General features: G+C 51.2%; 1 pseudogene; it reads left to right on the forward strand.

Moving 5' to 3' along the window:
* Nucleotides 1-603: 603 nt before the first annotated feature.
* On the forward strand, nt 604-2,727 carry LOC129399309 (U4/U6.U5 tri-snRNP-associated protein 1-like; annotated as a pseudogene).
* Nucleotides 2,728-21,011: the final 18,284 nt, after the last annotated feature.

Here is a 21,011-nt window from a genome sequence, read left to right on the forward strand (position 1 = left end):
CCTGGCATCAGAAAGGGACAAGCTAAGCACCTTTAGTATAGTAAGAGCACAGCCACGGAACCAACTCTGCATGACCAAAAAGAAGTAACTGAATAAGGACCCTGCTGGGATTAAGACTAACCTGGCCTGAGGACTGGTCTGGGATATATGGATAGATGAGACCATGAAGAGCCAACCTTGAAGCTTAGTATATCCCTTACTGTGTGCGTACAAAAATGACTAGAAATATTAGAAATTGACAATGATTGTTCAAATGGATTATTAGCCGAGGAAAGGAGAAAGCAACACACCCTGGAGGAAACCCCACCCTTGAGTGGGTCTCCTCGTAATCTGAAAGGCTGAACCCTCAGATGAGATTTTGTCTTTGGGTTGATCTCCCAGAACTTCCCCTGAAGGTGTGGCCTTGTCTCCGTTATGCTAATGCTCAGCCCCACCCTAGGTGAGCCCCATCCTTTCCAAGTTCTATAAAACTGTGCTGGAAGGGGCAGAGGAGGGACTTTGAGACTTTGGACTCGGAAGACTTAGAAGACAGAGAGAAGCCGGTGACTAGGAAGAGGATGGCTGCAACCAGAGGACTTCGGGGTCTATGAGGAGACTAGGATGATGGACCTGTTACGACTGGGACCACGACCAAGACTACAACCAGAACTACAACTGGACGGTGAGGGGAGAGATCAGACTACACTGGGGAGGAGAGAAATAAACTGACAACGCCAAGCCTGGGGCCCTATTCCTCCTTTCCCCGGTCCTTCGTCCACTGTTGACCATCCCGGGGAGGTGACTCTGGCACAGAGCGCTCGACTCCCACGTGCAGCCAATTGGGCCTAAACACACTGGAGGTCAGTGCCATGAAGGAGGCGGGCACTAAGGATGAGCCCGTGGTGCCCGAACTCGTCACCCCTATAGCCCGGCTACAGCGCGGGGAGCTGCGGGAGAAGCTGTCGGCAGCGGCCAAGGAGAAGCGGCTGCTGAACCGGAAGCTGGAAAAGGTCAAGACTCTGGGCGAAAACGACCAATGTCTGGACAACACGGCCGCCTGGATCGCACGGAGCCGCAGCTGGAGAAGGACTCGGCCGAGAAGCGGGCCAGGCTGCTGGAGAAGGTGGACCAAGACCTCGGCGGCAGCACCCTGGTGGAGGGGGAGTTCGAGCAGCGGCGGCAGGACCTGTACAGTGCCCCGGACCTGCAGGGCCTCGCGGTGGAGCACGCCAGCGACTCCTTCCGAGCTGGGGAGACGCTTCTCCTCACACTCAAGGACAAAGGCTGCAGGAGGAGGGGGACGTGCTGGTGAACGTGAACTTGGTGGACAAGGAGCGCGCCGAGAAGAACGGGGAGCGGCGGGAGTGGCAGCCCGACTCCCTGCCCTACGCCGAGGACGAGAGCGCCGACAACCTGGCACAGCAGGAGCCCCGCTCCGTCCTGGCCAAGTACGACGAGGAGCTGGAGGGCGAGCGGCCGCCCTCCTTCCGGCTGGAGCAGGGTGGCCTGGCCGCCGGGCTCGGGGGCGGGAGCTGGAAGCCGTCCGGGCCCAGCTGCGGCTGCAGGCCCAGGCCCTGTGCACCGTGGGGCCGCGGGTCGCCTCCCAGGACCTCACGCCCAAGTGGAGGGTGAAGAGTAAGAGTAGGACCAAGTGTGAGGAGGAGGCGATCATGCGTGCCGACGACTTGCTGCCTCTCAGGGACCAGTTGCAGGACAGGGACTTGGGCTCCAGGGCGCGGGGCCGGGGCTGGCGCCAAGTGACCAAGGCGGGTGAGGACCTCCAGGAGGAGGCGGCAGAGAAGGAGCCCGCGGTCCAGCTGCCCCAGTCTAACGACACCTGGGGGGAGGTCATGGACATAAGCCACGAGGAGGATGCTGGCGTGCCGCCCCCTGCCTCCCCCGAGACCCTGGAGGAGGGCGAGGCGGGGCTGGAGTTGCAGAAGCAGCTGCAGGACAGCGGGGAGGACGTGGAGGAGATCGGGAGGCAGCCGGAGGCCCGCCAGCACTGGGAGGGTGAGGACGACCCCGGGCGGAGGGGCACCCTCGTGTTCAACGCCACGTCCGAGTTCTGCCACACGCTGGCCGGCCCCCGCCAGGAGCAGGAGCAGGAGCAGCTCAGGGACTCCGAGCGGGGTGAGGCGCGCTCGGCCCACGCGGGTTCCGAGCCGGACGGGGAGGAGAACCCGGGCTGGAGACCCGTGAACCGGGACGGGGGCGAAGCCGCAGCGAGACAGCCTCCGCCCTGCCCCCAGCATCCTGGACGAGGAGCCGTCCTGGACCGCGGGCTGGCGGCCGCCCCGCTCCCGTGTCAGAGCAAAGGGCTGCTGGAGACGACGGCGCAGGAGGCGGCCCAGGTGGAGGCCCCCAGCCGGTTCCTGCCACCACCGGGTACCGCATCGACGGCAAGTACAGCCGGCGGGAGGGGGGCCGCGGCCCCACGCGGGGCTGCAGGGAGAAGGACGGTCACCGCCCGCCGTGAAGCTCGAGCACGTGGATGAGACGGGCCGGAGGCTCAGCCCAAGGAGGCGTCCCGGCAGCGGTGCCGCCGCTCCCACGGCAGGGCCCCGGCGAGGGGAAGACGGAGTGGCGCAGGAAGAAGCTGGACCGGGAGGCGCTCCTGAGGAAGATCAGCGCCCGCGACACGCCCCTGGGCACCCTGGCGCTGCTGCAGGAGAAGCAGAAGGCCCAGAAGACTCCCTACATGTGCTCAGCGGCAAGAGCATGGACGTGAACACCATCACCAAGTGAAGCCGCCGCCCTCGCCCGCACCCCCACCCCCAGGCGTATGAAATAAAGCATCTTTTATATAAAAAAAATGTGATAGTCTTATCTTCGGGCGGGTCCAGACGGGGCATTATTGATGCTTGCTTTAAAAGTTTGTCTGCCATGGAAACTAACAAAAGGAAAAATATACTTATTTTCCCAGGTTCATTTACTGGGATTTTCATGCACCTTTTCCGCAATGATCAGGGTGGGAGAGTGCGCTGGGGGCTGCGTGGCTTCAAGGATGAGCTCCCATCCTCTGAGGGTCCTGAGAAGGATAATGGATTGGTCCTGGAGCCCTCATGAAAGGAGGGGGTGGTCCCATCAGATGGAACAGGCCCCAAACCCGGGGGTGGGAGAGGGGCGATGTTCACCACAATTAGAGGACCACCTGGGGGTAGGTTGAAGTAGCTGGCAGAGGAGTCTTTTTCTGCAGATGGGGGAGGAAGTGCTCCTGGCAGCCCTGGGACAGGCTCTAGCTCGATCCCAGCACCTCTGGCTCCACCCTTGTCCTTTCCTCGCCCTCTCGCTGCTTGGGACCGGCCCCACCTCACCTGGTGGGACCGGCCCCACCTCACCTGGAGCCTCCGGCAATTGACAGTTTTTTTTTTTTTTTTTGCTTTTTGGGTCACACCAGGCGATGCACAGGGGTTACTCCTGGCTTTGCGCTCAGGAATTATTCCTGGTGGTGCTCAGGGGACCATATGGGATGCTGGGATTCGAACCCGGGTCAGCCGTGTGCAAGGCAAACGCCCTACCCACTGTGCTATCACTCCAGCCCCAGATGATCAGCTTCTTAAAGGACGAGTCAGCAGCCAGCTCTGCAGCCTGCCTGGTGGCAAACTGAACGAGAGCACACTGCGGTCTCTGCATGACAGTCACTGCCCGGGTCTCTCCAAACTGAGAGAAACGATCCCTCATGGACAGTCATGCCTTGCTACATGTATGTACTCAAAGGATTGATGGCAGATAGGCTGCAATACATCTGGTTTCTGCTAGAACGTTACTAACAAGATCCCATGTCACTTCCCCTCATCTCCACGGGGAACAGGAACTGAATTGGAGAGTCCAGCTCTGAGTTACCATCCCAATGGAATATTTGTTTTGTATCTTTGTGGGGTATGGGAGAAAATTGACCTGTGGTAATAAATTTTTGATCATTTTTATATTTACGGGGTATTTTCCTTTTTATCATCAGCAGCTGGAATAGAGAAGGGATCACTAAGTCCATGATGGCTGGAGGAATCTTTCGGGATAGGAAAATAGATAAAGGACCAAACATGACGACCTCTCAGTATCTGCACTGCAAACCATAATACCCAAAAGTAGAGAGAATATGGGGGAAATGGTCTGCCATAGACAGGGGGAGGGTTGGAAAGGGGGGGTATACTGGGGACATTGGTGGTGGAGAATGTGCACTGGTAGAGGGATGGGTGTTTGATCACTGTATGACTGAAACTCAAACATGTTTTGTAACTCTCATGGTGATTTAATAAAATAAAAACATCTAAGACAAAATATTTCTTGTACTAATCATTGCCGTGACCTGAGTGTGGTTGAACATGTCTGAAGTCACACCTCAGAAAGGAGCGTCAGAACCAGCACGATCCAGGTTTTTCCTTCCTTTTCTTCACGTATAGCTAAAGGACTTTCTGGTAATTTTCCTTCTATGCTACCAAAAAGAGACAAAAACTAAAGTTCTTCTTTCTATCAATTGGATGGAAACAAATACCCTGGAGTGTGTATCACTGAAGAAACCTGGTACCTGGGATGAAATAATTTTAAAGAATTTCCTATAAAACACTCACAAACTGCCATGAAAACGGAGAGTATTGGGGCAGAAAACGCGAGACTCCCGGTTGGGACTCTGTTTTTAGCGTTCACTAAGGTGGGCAGAACTGGACCTCCCCAGGCTCGGACAGTATCTCGAGCCAGACGGAATGGGCCAAGCATTTATGAATTTGGTCCAGTGTCTCTCCGACAGGACCAACTCTGGGCCCACCTTAGTTTATGAAGTAAACCCCTGTTTCCCCAATGAAGGGACTCTAGAGACCAAGATTTGGAATGTTAAGAAGTGTCTACATGGCATCTAAGGAGGGAACTAAGATCCCCATAGAAGTCTGGGTTACATGGGAGACAATTCTATTCTCTACCTTTGGAGAAGGACAGTTGAGGAAGAGAATATCAGGGGTAAGATGCTCCTCCCATACCCAAGTCCCGAAAGAAACTCAACATGTCTCTTGTAGAAACGCACTCTCCAAGTATATCTGATGCTGATGAATTAATGTTCCTACAGAGAGACCCCCAGTTCTTCCATACAGCTCCACGTCCAGAGCATCAGATGAAAGTGATGTGGATGATGTTGGCCAAGCAAGTGAAAACAGATAAATAAATGGGACTATCTCAAACTAAGAAGCTTCTGCACCTCAAGAGAAACAGTGACCAAAGTACAAAGACAATCTACAGAATGGGAAAGGATATTTATGCAGTACCCATCCGATAAAGGGTTGATAACAAGGATATACAATGCACTGGTTGAACTCCACAAGAAGAAAACTGCCAACCCGATCAAAAAATGGGGTGATGAAATGAACAGAAACTTTCCTAAAGAAGAAATCCGAATGGCTCAAAGGCACATGAGAAAATGTTCCACATCACTAATCATCAGGGAAATGCAGATCAAAACAACCATGAGATATCATCTCACACCACAGAGACTGGCCCACATCCCAAAAAACAAAAGCAACCGGTGTTGGCGTGGATGCGGGGAGAAAGGGACTCTTCTTCACTGCTGGTGGGAATGCCGACTGGTTCAGCCCTTTTGGAAAACAATATGGACGATTCTCAAAAAATTAGAAATTGAGCTTCCATTTGACCCAGCAATACCACTCCTGGGAATATATCCCGGAGAGGCAAAACGGTATAGTAGAGATGGCATATGTATTTCTATGTTCATTGCAGCACTGTTTACAATAGCCAGAATCTGGAAAAAACCAGAGTTCCCCAAAACAGATGACTGGTTAAAGAAACTCTGGTACATCTACACAGTGGAATACTATGTAGCTGTCAGAAAACAGGAAGTCATGAAATTTGCATATAAATGGATCAACATGGAAAGTATGTTAAGTGAAATGAGTCAGAAAGAAAGAGACAGACATAGAAAGATTGCACTCATATGTGGAATATAATGTAACTGAGAAGTACAAGTTGGCAACGATGCAACTTCTGGCAGATATCTCTCTGGACTTAGTTACTAAAATACTAAAATACAGAAACCCAAAACCGAGAGGCCGCTAAGTGTGGTCACTCGACCTCATACCTCTTCATCCTCAGCAATGGAAAACAAATTATCTAATGCTTCCTTTTCAGCAGGTCGGACTTTAGGGGAGAGACTCTCCAAACAATAATAGTGAGTTTTGTTGAAATATTGTATGCAATCAAAGTGAAAGTAAAGTGAAATTTATTAGTTACACAGGCGGGGGGGGGCTAAGGGTGGGGGGGCTAGGGGCATGGGGGGTTAGGGGTGTGGGGGGGCGGGGTGGAGCTATACTGGGATTCTTGGTGGTGGAATATGTGCACTGGTGAAGGGATGGGTATTCGAGCATTGTATAACTGAGATTTAAACCTGAAAACTTTGTAATTTTCCACATGGTGACTCAATAAAAAATTTAAAAAAAAAGAAAGTGATGTGGATGATGAGCCCGCACCACTTCCTCGGATTCAGAGTCAGAGTGTCCCCGTAAAGGAGATTTCCCGCTTCTCAGCCAAGCTGCCTCCGGGCTGCTTGGGCCGTGCCCCCAATCTCTAAATCCAGCTGGAGGAGAAGCAGCCTCATCTTATCAAGGGTTGGATGGGCCAGAATTGGTTCGCTCAGCCATTTCCAAAAGGCCTATGCTTTTTACGGACCACCTCCTCCGTACTGTAGGGAGTATCTTGTAAGATGGAGTAGGAGTGCCTATTGGGTACACCGGATTTTTTTTTTCTTTTTGGGTCACACCCGGCAATGCATAGGGCTTACTCCTGGCTCTGCACTCAGGAATTACTCCTGGCGGTGCTCGGGGGACCCTATGTGATGCTGGGATTCGAACCCGGGTTGGCTGCATGCAAGGCAAACGCCCTACCCGCTGTGCTATCAGTCCAGCCCTTGGGTACCCCATATTTTCACATGGTTGCTAAAATGGGCTCAAGTCCTTCTCAGTATATGCAATGGAGGATGTCATTCAGTGATGCGGCCAAGGAAAAACTTCATGACTTAGGTCATTCTGGGTGAAAGTTTTCAGGGATTAAGTTGACTTATGAGATGTTAATAGGCTAAGGGAAATGCCACAACCCAAAAAGGCAAGTTACTTTGCCTTGTGCCGTTTTTGCTCACGTCCATGAGGCAGCCCTGTGGGCTTGGGAGAAGGGTTGGTACAGATGCCGAATTTAAAGGAAGCTATACAAGAACTGTCCAGGGGGCCTCAGAACCCCATGCAGACTTCATAGGGAGGTTGATGGATGCAATTGATAGGCAGGTTAAGTGTAAAGTGACTCAACAAAACCTGCCGAAACATTTGGCTTAAGAATGCTGATGCACATTGCCAGGTTATTCTGTGCCCCGCTAAGGAAAAGGATATAGTGGGGTACATGAGGAGTATCATAATGTTGGTTCTGTTAAACATTAGGCGCAGTTGCAGGCTCTCGAAGCCTATTCAGTACAAAGACAAGCTCAGAATAAGCATTTCAGTTGTGGGAAATCGGTTTCATCAGTTCGCCTTGAAAGGATTGCAGGGAACCCCCTGCTTCTTCGAAAGCAGCACCCAGGCTCTGTGTACGGTGTCAGAAAAAAGCACCTCCTGGGTCCTGTACCCAGTGTAAGAGGGGGAACCACTGGGTCAGGGACTTCCCTGCCAGATTTGATGCTATGGGTGACCCCATCTCGGGAAACCAGCAAGGGGGCCAACCCCAGGCCCCGTTAAACCAGGGGACATTCTGGACTGTAGTCCCTCTCCCCAATATGGTGCTCCATGAGCACCAAGCAGTCGATCTGCTGCAGGCAGCCACGGCAGGAGCACAGCCTTCGATAACCCCCGCCCAGAGTCCCTACAAATTAAATTCTGGTGTAAAGGGACCCATCCCATGGAGCACTCTAGGCCTACTCTTAGGAAGAAGCAGTTTGACTACTAAGGGAATTCGTGTTCAAACTGGGTGAACACAAATTGTGTTGGTGAAATAGTAGTTATGGTGCCAGCTGTTCGGACATTTGATACGGGAGAGCACATTGCTCAACTTCTCTTACTTTGTTCTGTTATGCCCGGTCAATCCACTCACTCTAGGACAAGAGGTTTTGGGAGCACTAATCCTTTGATTAGCAGAGAGTCTCTTGCCCACACACCTGGCTGTCTCTTCCCCGGGGCCCCTCGGAGGGGATGGACTCCGGCTCCCTCCCCACCCCAAGCAGAGCTCCCGGTGGCCGAAGACCACAGGAACCTAGCTACAGCCATGCTCGAGGCCCCTCTCCACACGTTCAGACAGGCCTCACGCATGAAGGTACCGACAGAGGAACCCAGGTGTGGGTAATCCCATCAACGGCCAACATCCAGAGACTTAAAAGCAAGCTCCCAGAAGCGACCGTGCGATATCTTGTAGCCTACTTCTCCCTCTGGGAGAAACTAGCAAGCTTTTGAGAGTTTCCTGCCCACATGGGACAGCCTTGCAAGCTTCCCGTGGTGTATTCATATGCTAAATCCAGTAACAAGCTGGATCCCATTCCCCTGACCCTGCGACATCACTGGGAGGGCCGAGTCGAGAGAGACTTCTAAGATCTCAGGGAAAGGATGAATGGAGAGGTTACTGAGCCCACTCGAGAAATCAATGATTAACGGGATTTCGTGATTATGAATCCTTTGATCAGGCTGCTGAAATGGTTTGAGGCTCTTCGTGTTCCTGGAGCGAGCAGACGCCACTAGGCTACACTAGCACATGACAGGGACGAACGGAGACATTAGTGGCACCCTCGAGCAAATCAATGATCAATGGGATGACAGTGATAGTGAATCCCTTGATTGTCTACGCTGTCCTCTTGTAATTCTTGAAATCCATAGAAAGAAATTTAAAGAAGTGATTGACTCGGGGGCAGATTATCTCATGTCATCTCTACCCAATACTGGCCCTGTAACTATCTTATAGCCTACTTCTGGGAGAACCTGCAAACTACCGGAAGTTTCCTGCCTACATGGGAGAACCTCGCAAGGTCCCCATGGTGTGTTAATATGCCCAAACCAGTAACAAGCTGGGTCTCATTCCCCTGACCCTGAAAGAGCCTCCAATGCGGCATCGTTGGGAAGGACAAGTAGAGAGGGTCTTCTAAAATCTCAGGGCTAGGACGAATGGAGACATTACTGAGATCGCTCGAGAAATTTGACGATCAATGGGATGATGATGAATTGGGCCATGCAGGCATTACCCTATGGTTTGCATGGAGTAGGCATGACGCTTTCTTTCCCTGTCCTACAGAGTGCCAGGCGGTTAAAACATACTGGCCCCGAAGGCGTTACCACCACTTTCCAGCCCTACATAGCCCCCATGCCTCTGAACTTACGGGAACGAGATTGACCTAAACAATGGCAAGTAGAGTTTAGAATTCCCACTCTGCCTCCCCCTAATTCTGAGGACACCCCCATTTTAATAGGGGACACTGCAGTTTTGCAGCCGCCACCTCTCCATTCAGTGGACATGTAGATTGTTAACAAAAATGGAGATATTCCCCCACTTGATACACTTGAGTGTATCGGGGAAACTCCTCGTAGGAGGAAAACTTGATGCTTCTTTTCAACAGGTGACAGACCCACCAAGAATCTCTGGGTCACAGTACATCTCCTCTGGAGCTGATTTCACCTGGCGCCCAACGAGGTCCAATAGGGAACCACCGAATGCCCAGTCCGGTTCACGTCGGCCGATGAATTCACGAAAAAAGTGAGTATTTCTAAGGGTCGCCTCTCTTGGCACACCCTGGTACGGGAATGGCCTGCTTACCCTCTGATTCCTCCACCTCTGTCTACTCCTGGGAATTCCGTTATTTACATCCTTATTCTCGCTAATTCTGCTTTTTTTATTTGTATCTTAAGTGAGATTTTTTTTTTTTTTTTTGCTTTTTGGGTCACCTGGCGATGCACAGGAGTTACTCCTGGCTCTGCACTCAGGAATTACTACTGGCGCTGCTCAGGGGACCATATGGGATGCTGGGATTCGAACCTGGGTTGGCGGGTTTGCCACATGCAAGGCAGACACCCTACTCAGTGTACTATCGCCCCGGCCCCAATAAGTGAGATTCTTAAGGCGCAAAAAAAGACAGGAAGATAGACTCTGACCATCCTGCTCCTCTATCTGAGCACTCCCGCGTGGAGGTGTGGAGAGCCTCCACGGGACCGTGCTTCGTGAGCAGACACCTGGGGGCAAACAAGCAGGGAGAAGTATATAAGGGACGAGGCTGCCTAGCTAGGGAGTTCCCTGGGTTCCCCCTTAGGTTCTCCCTCGTTCCCGTTCCCCTTCTTCCCGTTTCATGGGAAGTCCCTGAATAAATCGCGGCAAGAAGGATCTCCGAGTTGCGTGTTTCTTCGCTGGTCGAAGCGGTGCGCGACAGCTGGTGGCCCGTACGGGGAACCCGACCTCCAGTACCCTCTGGTCGATTCAGAACTTGCTGCGATTCAGGCCGATGAAGTTCACGAAAGTTGTGATGATAATGTTCCTGTGGTGAGTCAGGACCATAAAATCCATGGATGTGTATGTTTTGTTTGCAGGTTGGGTTTTTATTTGTCTTTTCTTTTGTTTTTTCGCTTTTGCTTTCTATTGTATGACCCTAGATGATTGGCAGGCTATGGGATTCGCTATAACCTGCTATAAATGTGGAAGAACAGGGCACACGAGGAGGCAGTGTCCTGTCAAAAACAAAGCTAAAGAACCTGAACCTGGCCTCTGCCCCAAATGTAAAAAGGGAAAGCATTGGGCAAATGAGTGTAGGTCCATGAAAGATATCCACTACCAACCGATATTACAAAGCAACATGAGAAGGAGTTCAAAAAACGGATCACGGGGCCCACATCCTCAAGGCCCTCAAATATATGGGGCGGCTCAAGTTTCCGAGGGATATCCTGGTATAATTGATCCCAACCATACTGAAAGTGTTAGAGCCCTGATTGAGTCTCCTCGCGGAATTATTGCCATCAGCCCAGGGGACCCTGTTGCCCAAGTTATTCTCCTTCCCGCCCTGGGTGGACAGACATGCAATGGTAGAAGAGCTTTTAATCAGGAACAAACTGAGGGAGCTTTTCTTGCTTTAGGTATGCATACCAGACCCATGATGCAATTAATAGAAGGAAAAAGGATCATGGGCTTCTTGACACTGGAGCAGACCGCAGCATAATAGCCACTAAGGATTGGCCTCCTGCCTGGTCCACGCAGGCTTCTGCTCAGCAGTTGCCGGGCCTGGGGTACCTCAGTACCCCAGAAGTGAGCGCACGTCACCTCACCTGGAAGGATGACGAGGGACACCGAGATAGCTTCCAGCCCTTTATACTTAATTTGCCTTTTTCCCTTTGGGAACGAGATGTTCTAGCTAAGATGCAAGTTATGCTTTGCACTTCTTCGCGTCCTATTCCTGTTCCTACTGATCAAAATGTATTATAGGGGCCGCTGTGGAAATCATCCCCCTAACATGGTTAACAGAGGAACCGGTGTGGGTTCCACAGTGGCCTTTATCCTCTGAAAAATTAGACGCAGCTGATGCCTTAATCAATCAACAATTGTCAGCCGGACACTTACGTCCTTCTGTATCCCCTTGGAACACTCCTATTTTTGTAGTTAAAAAGAAATCTGGCAAATGGCGCTTGTTGCATGATCTTTGAGCCGTTAATGCTCAAATGCGCATGATTGGGCCTGTGCAGCGTGGCCTGCCTTTGTTAACCACTTTGCCAAAAGATTGGCATGTAATTACCATTGACATACAAGATTGTTTTTTCTCTATTCCATTGCATCTACAGGATATTCCCCGCTTTGCGTTTACTTTACCTTCTAAGAATCATGAGCAACCAGATAAGCGATATGAATGGACAGTCCTCCCACAAGGGATGACAAACAGCCCTACTCTTTACCAGCTATACGTAGGTTCCATCATAGCTCCCTTGTGAAAGTATTTCCCGAAAGTACAATGTGTGCATTATATGGATGATATCCTGCTGGCAGCAAAATCTGAAAATGCTCTTAATAACGCTCTACTCAAACTAACCTCGCTCTTACAAGGTGACAACTTAATTATTGCCCCTGAAAAAATTCAAAAGGGAACAGTTGTCCAATATCTAGGCGCTAAGATAACCCCCAAAGCAGTACGTCCTCAAAAGATTACTCTTCGGCTTGACCATTTACACACACTTAATGACTTTCAGCGTTTGTTGGGAGACATTAATTGGATAAGGGGATACCTTAAATTACCTAACTATGACTTAAAACCTTTATTCAATATACTTCAAGGTGATCCCTCTCTTTCCTCCCCACGGACTGTCACACCTGAAGCTAGAGAAGCCATTTACAAAATTGAGCAAGCTCTTACTGCTGCTGGCAATACAAGCGTGCAGCCTGAGTTTCCCATTTTGCGTTGTGTGCTTCCAACATATGGGCAGCCTACTGCAGTCCTATGGCAGGAGGGACCCCTTCTGTGGATTCATCCTAGGGTCTCTCCGGCGAAAGCCGTGGAGTTATACCCTGCAGCTGTAGCCTGTTTGGCTATGATTGGTATTCAGGACTGCTTGTAATACTTTGGAGGGCTCCCAGATACTCTTGTAGCCCCCTATAATTCCACCCTTAAAGCATACTTAAAACAAAAAGGGGGAGTTGGCCTGGGGCGGCCCCCTCGAGAACTCTAATTTTTTTGATTATTGATGATAAGGACACCTCCCCTGCAGACAGGCACTCTTCAAAGATCCCTGTGTGCCAAGGATATGTTAAATGGAAGGATATCCTTTCTGGTGAATGGCGCGGCCCGGACCCCGTGTTAACCTGGGCCAGGGGTTCTGTTTGTGTTTTTCCGCAGGACAGGGCAGAACCAGTGTGGATTCCTGAACACCTGACACAGAAGACCGCGCCTCCAGTAGACCAAGAGGTGGAAACTGGTGCTCCTGCTCAGCCTGGTTCCTGTGATGATACGATCTGAAGAAGCAGCTTTCTGGGCCATTGCTACAACATGGCCTGCTTTAATCCCTTCCTTACCTATCTTAATAAGACCAGAGTAGAAGTCCCCTCCATTTCTTCAAAGAGTGGGCGGGGGTGGGAGCAGTGCTATCCTTATTGCTTCTCACTGCTTTGATTTTTTGCCTGGTGTCTATACAAAATGCAGCAAGAACAACTTCTTACAAAGGCGTGGTATTTACAGGCATTCGTGGCCCTGGAGGCACAGCAATCCCTGCAGTTTTGGCTTGCAACTCTGAAAAAATAATCTCGCTTAGAACAATCAGGTCTAGCTGGATGAAGCAAAGGTATTATGCAGCTGAGAGCCCTTAACTGCAGGGGACCTCCTGTAGTTGAGGAGTTTGAAAGGGTGCATTATACCCCACCTAACCCTTGGACCAACCTAAGACAGGGACCTACAAGTGAGAGGGCTCCCAATGACGGGTAAGGCCAAGGGGGCCGAGGTCGCTACACAGACTTGCTGTTCTAAAACAAAAAGGGGGAACTGTGGAGAGCCTCCACGGGACCATGCTTCGTGAGCAGACACTTGGGGGCAAACAAGCAGGGAGAAGTATATAAGGGACGAGGCTGCCTAGCTAGGGAGTTCCCTGGGTTCCCCCTTAGGTTCTCCCTCGTTCCTCCTCCTCATTCCCGTTCCCCTTCTTCCCGTTTCATGGGAAGTCCCTGAATAAATCGCGGCAAGAAGGATCTCCGAGATGCGTGTTTCTTCGCTGGTTGAAGCGGCACGCGACATGGAGGCACCTCTAAGACTTTACCCTGTGACTTCTGATATCCCCGATCCCTCTCCCCCAGAACCTAAATCCTTACCCCCGGAGGACGGAGCTACCCAGGTAGATGAGGCGAGGTGTCAGCCCTCAGCTCCTCGGCATCCATCGGGAACACAGCCACCCCCTTATCTATCCCATGCCACTGCCTTTTTTAATCCCCCATATGACACCAGTGAGACAGTCCGCCAGCTTGCCCGGGACACTGCTGCCTTATGCACAGTTCTCCAACAGAAACAGGAATTGTCCAACTTTTGACTCAAATAAGGCAGCTGGTTCAGGAACTTGTGAGTGCCCTGCAGCCTTCTCCCCTCTCCCAAGAACCTAGTGCAAACTCGGTCTCTCCTCTGCCCCGCCACACTCTAGCTTCAAAACCCACGGCTGCCTTCCCAGTTACCAGGTCCCATTCTCGGGCCCCCAAAGACCCCACTTCTGCCACGGCTCCACCTGATGATTCCTCAGAGAAGTTGAGGAGGCCTATCAGCCTGAGGAAGGGGCACATTCCGAAGAGGAAAATTCCCCTCAGGACGTAGCTCCGCAGGCACCAACCCGCCAAGGCTACTGTAGATTAAAATCCGAAGACCTGAAAGATTTAAAGGGGTCTCTTCTTGCGGCCCCACTGCTCCTTTGACGCTTGGCCTTTTGGACTCCCTTAGTGAGGGATGGCTCCCGCCGAACGACTGGTTCTCAGTGGCTAAGGCTGTCCTGAGTAGGGGAGACTCTTGTGGAAAGCAGATTTAGAACGATGCCAAGACATGGCACGTTGCAATGTTGCGGAAGGAGGCTCTTCCTCATCCTGGATCTTTGCTAAATTTCAGGGCCATGCACCATTCTATTCTAATGAGGTGCAGGCTCAGTTTCCCCTAGGGCTACTTACCCAAATACAAACGGCTGCCCTCCGGGCCTGGAGGGGACTTCCCTCTAAAGGGTCAGTAGTAACATCCCTAACCAAGGTTCGTCAGGGAGCTAATGAGCCCTATAGTGATTTCATAGGGCACCTCACGGAGGCGGCTGAAAAACTTATGGAAAGCGAAGAGACAGATAATGAGCTGATCCGCCACTTGGCCTATGAGAATGCCAATTCCATCTGCCAGGCCGCACTCCGCCCCTATAAACGTGGGAAGACCTTCTCAGAATACATCTGGCTATGCTCCGATGTCGATCCCACCACCCAAAAAATAGGGCTTGCTATAGGGGCTGCCTTCAAACAGCTTGCCATTCAAACAGCGAACAGCCAGGACAAGCTGTGCTTTGGCTGTCGGCAGCCTGGACATTTTTAAAGAAACTGTCCCAATAAAAACCGCGGCCCATACCTAGAACTCTTTGCCCTGTGTGCAAACGGGGTTTCCACTGGGCGTCAGAGTGCCGCCAGAAGACCAGCTCGCTAAACTTGATACTAGCCAGCCCCAGGGCTCCCAATTCGCTCCCTCTCCCATGACTGGGGCACCTCAAAATCATGGGCCGCTCAACCCATCGGCATCCAATCCCTTTGCAAAGCCATCCTCTACTCAGCCAGATTGGACCTCTGTGCCACCTCCCGCACTATATTAAAGAACAGGGTCCCCAGATAGTGTATGTCAACGCCTGTGGCCCTTTGCCATCTGGAACATTGGGCCTAATTATTGGACGGGGCACTATGCTCGCTCAGGGGGCAGGAGTCCTCCCCGGGATTGTAGATGCTGATTTTCAAGGCAGATTGGAGTAGTAGTTGAATCAACCTCCCCATATTCAGTCTTGGACGCTGGCCCATGGCTAGCACAGCTATTAATTACTCATTCCTATAACAATACAAAAAACACCCCCAGTGTCAGACACTTTTGCATTTTTTTGCCTCACGCATTCTTGATCACAAGGGCATGATGATTTTAGAAATCAACGTGAAGGAGTTTTTAGGTCAGATTGACACTGGCGCGAATATAACGATCATTGCTAAAAAAAAGACTGGCCAAAAGAGTGTCCCCTTACCCCCTCACTGACTCACCTTCAGGGTATAGGTCAATCCCAAAACCCTATGTTAAGCTCATTTCTGCTTGATTGGTGCATGCACCAAGGAGGGAAAATCTGGGACGCTACGCCCCCATGTTCTGCCCCGGCTCCCACTCAATACCTGGGGCCGGGATATTCTTTCACAAATGGACCTTTTACTAATTGACACCAAGAGCCTAGACATGCTCCTTGCAGCAGGTTATTCTCCCGGGAAGGGTCTAGGAAAAAACCTCCAAGGCATGCCTGTACCACTGGCCCTTGACCCAGTGAAAAATGACCGCACAGGCTTAGGTTTTTTCAGTAACTGCCACTGCTCCTCCTGCACCCCATATGGATAAGATCATGTGGAAGTCCAATGAGCCTGTATGGTGGACCAGTGGCCCCTTCCCACTGAAAAATTACAGGCCGCCAAGTTGTTAGTGCAGGAACGAATTTCAGCTGGAAGTCCCAAGGAAATCAGAGGAGTCAGCATCAGAGGACCTAGCTGATGCTGGCTCCTCTTCGTGACTTTACAATTTGTTCAGACTCCTGATTGAGTCTCTACAGAACACTACTGGCTCCTGCTGCAGAACATCTCTTCAAACCTCATGGAGACGCAGGATTTTATCAAAACGGGGCCAAATGACTCACCACCTCTGACGGTGCAGGCTACTGCCAACCATGATGTCGGGCAGTTACTGGTGGACACTTTATAACAAACAGTGCTCTGGGTTCAGGGGTGGTTTGAAAAATTTTTTGTGTGTTTTGCGAGACTAGCATGATGGACCTCTGAGGACTGGGACTCTGACTCGCCAAAAGGGGAGAGATCGGACTACACTGGGAGGAGAGAAATAAAACTGACAAAAGACCAGCCTGGGGCGCTAATCCTCTGTTCCCCGGTCCTTCGTCTGCCCATCGCCGTTGACCAACCTGGGGAGGCGGCTCTCGGCCACTGAATGCTTGCGTCCCATGCATGTGCCATTGCATCTTTTCATTTTCTGTTGTGGAAACTCAGTGGCCAGGACTGGGCTGGTGGCGGTATCGGAGTGTTCCAATGAGGGAGAAAGTGCCCAGCCCCCGCCCCCACCCCCGGACAGACCAGACCTGGCTTGGGGAGGAATAGGAACCTGGACCAGGAGCTCCTTGGCTACATGAACCGGGAAGAGTCCCTGAAGACTGATGCCTATCGGCAGCAAGAGGCACAGATCCTCAAGGAAAAGCTCAGAGTAGTGAATGAGAGACAACCTCATCCGCTTGCAGGAGGAACTCAGGCTCAGCGAGGTGGGCCACAGCTAGAGGACAACAGGAGGTCCCCAGGACAGCCCTGCTATTTGAGATACCCAGAGGATGTCACTGTTGGACAATAAAATGGTTCCTCCATAAAAAAAAGAGGTGTTGGTCAGAATGTGGCCAGACCCCAATCCACAGCCAGGAGGTGAGGGTCCCTTTCCCCAGTGGATTTTAGGGCTCTCCCAGTGCTAATGCATCAGGCCCACCTGCTGTTCAAACAAGCTGCAGCCCTGGGCAGGCAAACGCTTCAGAACTAGTGCAGGTTACAGCTATGGGGAAGTAGCCAGAGATGAACCAAAGTCTCAGAAGGGGAAAGGGGGTCGGGGTGCCTCTAGAGAGGCAGCCAAAGGCTTTACACCCACTCTGGCCACCTCATCCCATGTCCAGAGAGCCAGGTGGCCTGGACACAGTTACACATGGCATCCAGTTCCCTTGGGTCTGGAATGTGGAGAGCCTCCATGGGACCGTGCTTCATGAACACCTGTTTCTTGTTGGTTGCACCGTGCTTTGTGAACAACACCTGATGGGGAATCAGGATGTCTTGTCACACTCACAAGTTTTGGCTAGTTTATCAGCTGCAGACACTTGAGGGCAAACAAGCAGGGAGAGGTAGATAAGGAGGGAAGTCACCTAGCTAGTCGGTTCCCCCTCCTGCGTCCCCCTTTCCTCCTTCCTCCTCGTCCTCGTTCCCGTTTCTTCCCTAATGCATGAGAAAGTTCCTGAATAAATCGCAGCCAGAAGGATCTCCGAGTTGCGTGTTTCTTCGCTGGTCGAAGCGGCGCGCAACACGAACAGGACAGAAGTCTCCGTCAACAGGGTCCCTAGGAAGCATTCAGCTCAAGGCATCATTTGGTGCCGAGTCCAGCCTTTCCAAGGGCACCAGTGTGAAGGGACTCTGTCCCCAAACTCAGTGGTGAGGCGCCATCGAGGGCCAGTCCTTCCTGTCGGGGAAACCCTGAGATAGTTTGAGTCTAACAGATATGGGGAGTCCAGAACCATGCTGGGGTGTCAGTATCCAGTCCCTGGTACCTGCCCTAGGTGTACCCCACGACTTTGCTCCCAGGAGCTCCAAGTGCCAGGAACCCACATTCTGCCACGGGGTTTGGGGGGCAGTCAGCACAGGACTGGGCCCCCCACTATATCCCATGAGGTCAGAGGCATTTGTGACTGTCAAAGGGGGCAAAGCCCAGGTCACCCCCAAAACTCCTGTCTATCTCACCCAAAGCCCAGTACTCAAATCTGTCAGTTCAAGGTCACGACCCCTTTAAGAGAAAGCAAGCTTGGGGTGCAGTAGTATTGGATAGAGGGCAAGGAGAGGAACTCTTGGGGCCACATATTCCGGGTACCCCAGTTTCTCCAAACATCTGGAAGCTCGCAGCTCTTTGGCCCTTGAATTCAGGGGAGCAGCCCCATAGAAGCGCAAAGAGGAACATCCTACCCCACTACAGAGTCGATCATGAGCAAGAAATCGTCCACTGAATCGCTTGCCCCTCGAGGTACAGGCAGAGCCACTCGCCCCAAGACAAAACGTGAAGTTTGCGATGAACCTGAGCTAGAGGAGACCGAGACACGCGAACCTGCCATCAGATCCAACCCGGCCCCGGGGAGGAACATACTCTCAGCATCGATCGTGAGAGGACCACAGCGCACTCTTCTGCACCAAGGTCTGAGGAACCTTCACCCAGGAAGACACCTGACGAGACCGAGTTCTCAATGCACGTGCGCACCCGGATTACCACTGTGAAAGAGTTCGCACGGATCGAGACGAGACTAACAAAATTCGAGAGTAAGCTCGGCCGTAACCTGACATTCAGTGAAGACAATTCACATCCTCTGGGTCAACTGAGCCTTTCTGCATTCATCTCTAACATTGGCACCATGAGAACGCGTTGACCTGTGATCGGCACACAAGCCTGTAGCCCCTCCAACTGCATCATCTAGTGATTCACGGCACATGCCACTGAAGGATGATTCGTGTGATCTAGATGCCTTTCTAGAGGGCAAATTCAACGATGAACTCGGTGAAACTAAAGGAAGAAAAGCGCAAAGAGCACCTGCAACCCCCCATCTCAGCGGCTGGGACAGCTTCTGGGATAGGGACCAAGCCAGTCAGGATTCAGGCCCCTGGGACCCAGCCCAGCTTTTACAAAAGACTTCTGTTTTGTTTTAATTAAATCAATGATACAAAACTTTTTAGAAAATGAGAAGCACACTCCACGGATTGCGATGCAGGTTGCCAAGAAGGCGCCTGTAAGCTTTCTGGAAAACTTGACAGAGAGGATAGGAGTTTTAGGCCACACCTGGTGGTGCCAGGGAGAAGACCAGGGTCAACTGTGTGCAGGGCATTGCCCTTTTCACTGCACCATGTCCTCGTGCCCCCTGGCTCCTCCTTGTTCTGAAATTCAGGGCTGGAGAGTGGTTGGCTGTAAAAAACTAAAGATCGCCGAGGGGGCGCGAGCACTCGCGGGCTCTCCGGGCGGCTCTGTCTCACAGCCCGCGTCCGGTGCCCCAGAACCGCTGTGTGTGCCGTTAGTCGAGGGCAGGCGACGGAAGGAAGAAGGAAGAAGGCCAAACTGGTTGCTAGATCCGTTTATTTCATTCTCTCCCTCCGCTTCTCTCCCGCTCTCCTGGGTCTCTCCCCGTGGATCTGCCCCGTGGATCTGGCTCGTGGATCTGGCCCCCCAACCCACTCTTACAGCCTAGTTAAATCTCCACAGCATGAGGGGGTTGGGGCTTACACATAGGTGTGGTCACCATCAATAGGGTAAGGTTCCTTTCCCTTAGGGGATGCTTCTCCTAGGACTTAATTCTCTTTCAGCAGGGGGATCCACCCAAGGGCGGAGTCCCATGAATGTGTTTCTCTTCTCCTCAGCCAGCAAACATATAAGAATTCATAATATTAATTATTTTGTATGGACACAATAAGAGATGCATTAAAGCTTATAGAATTGCTCTCCCAGGGCCATCTCAATCTCAGACTACAGTGCTCAGGCCAGATCAGTCTTTCCTATCCCTGGCAGGGTCCCAGTCTCATAATTACTATTGGATCATGACAGCATTTGTCTATGATCAAGCTCTAACTTATAGTTAAGAATTAGGCACTTTGGCCAGGCCCATCTCGATGCCAGGGTAGCACATAACTCACCGCTTGCCCTGGATCCTTCCTGTCCCACGTCGGGGACCCTACTTTGGGGTGCTAGGAACTGAGGGCAACTGAGGCTTAAGTGGAGAAAGCAGAAGCCCGGGAGGGAATATTCGAGGCCAATTAATTCCCAAGTTATAAAAACATAATATTGTCTTCTTGTATCTATACAAAACAGTCACAGCTTTAAAGTAAATTATTCAAAAGGCACAAGAAGAAGAGAAAGGCAATATTAACTTATATAATATAAATTCAGTATCCTAGGAAGGTCTGACCTTGCAAATTAGCAGAGTCGGATTAAGGGAAAGCCTCGGATTAACTCTTTTGGGGAAGAGAGCATGGAGAAGTGATTATAGCTAAACAAAGGGATGGGAGAGATTCGGGAACACCTTGATGGGTGTGACTGGGGTAAGCCTAAACTCTGGGTAAAACCGGGACAAGCTACTTGTGGCAAGGAGGGAAAGACAAAGTAATGTCATCCTACAAGGTACATCTTTTCTGACCCGGCATTCTGAGACTCCTGGTGACTGTATTCTCTCCTTACTAGGAGTAATAGATTTGATTTGTGAAGTAGTGTTCCTTGTGATCTTCCCTGGTGGGTATTTAAAGAGGAAACCTCACTTTTCCGATCTACATGTTCAGTATTCCTGCAAATTCCTAGGCTCTTAGGCTCAAAGGAAACTAAGGGATAATGAGTAATACCTAGGCAAATGGTCAAGTAGATAACCTAAAAAACCCTAAACTAGTTAGACCAGTCTATAAAATCCTTACATTCTCTGTAGCATTCTTGTCACTTGACAAGTGACACAAAGGCCCAGGTTTCCTATAAAGCCCCACAAAACGAAACTGTATTTGGTGTAGCTTTATGGTAAGTTCCTCCACGCATGGGG

Source organism: Sorex araneus, chromosome 11, assembly GCF_027595985.1.
Source record: "Sorex araneus isolate mSorAra2 chromosome 11, mSorAra2.pri, whole genome shotgun sequence".
Classification (NCBI taxonomy): Eukaryota; Metazoa; Chordata; class Mammalia; order Eulipotyphla; family Soricidae; genus Sorex; species Sorex araneus.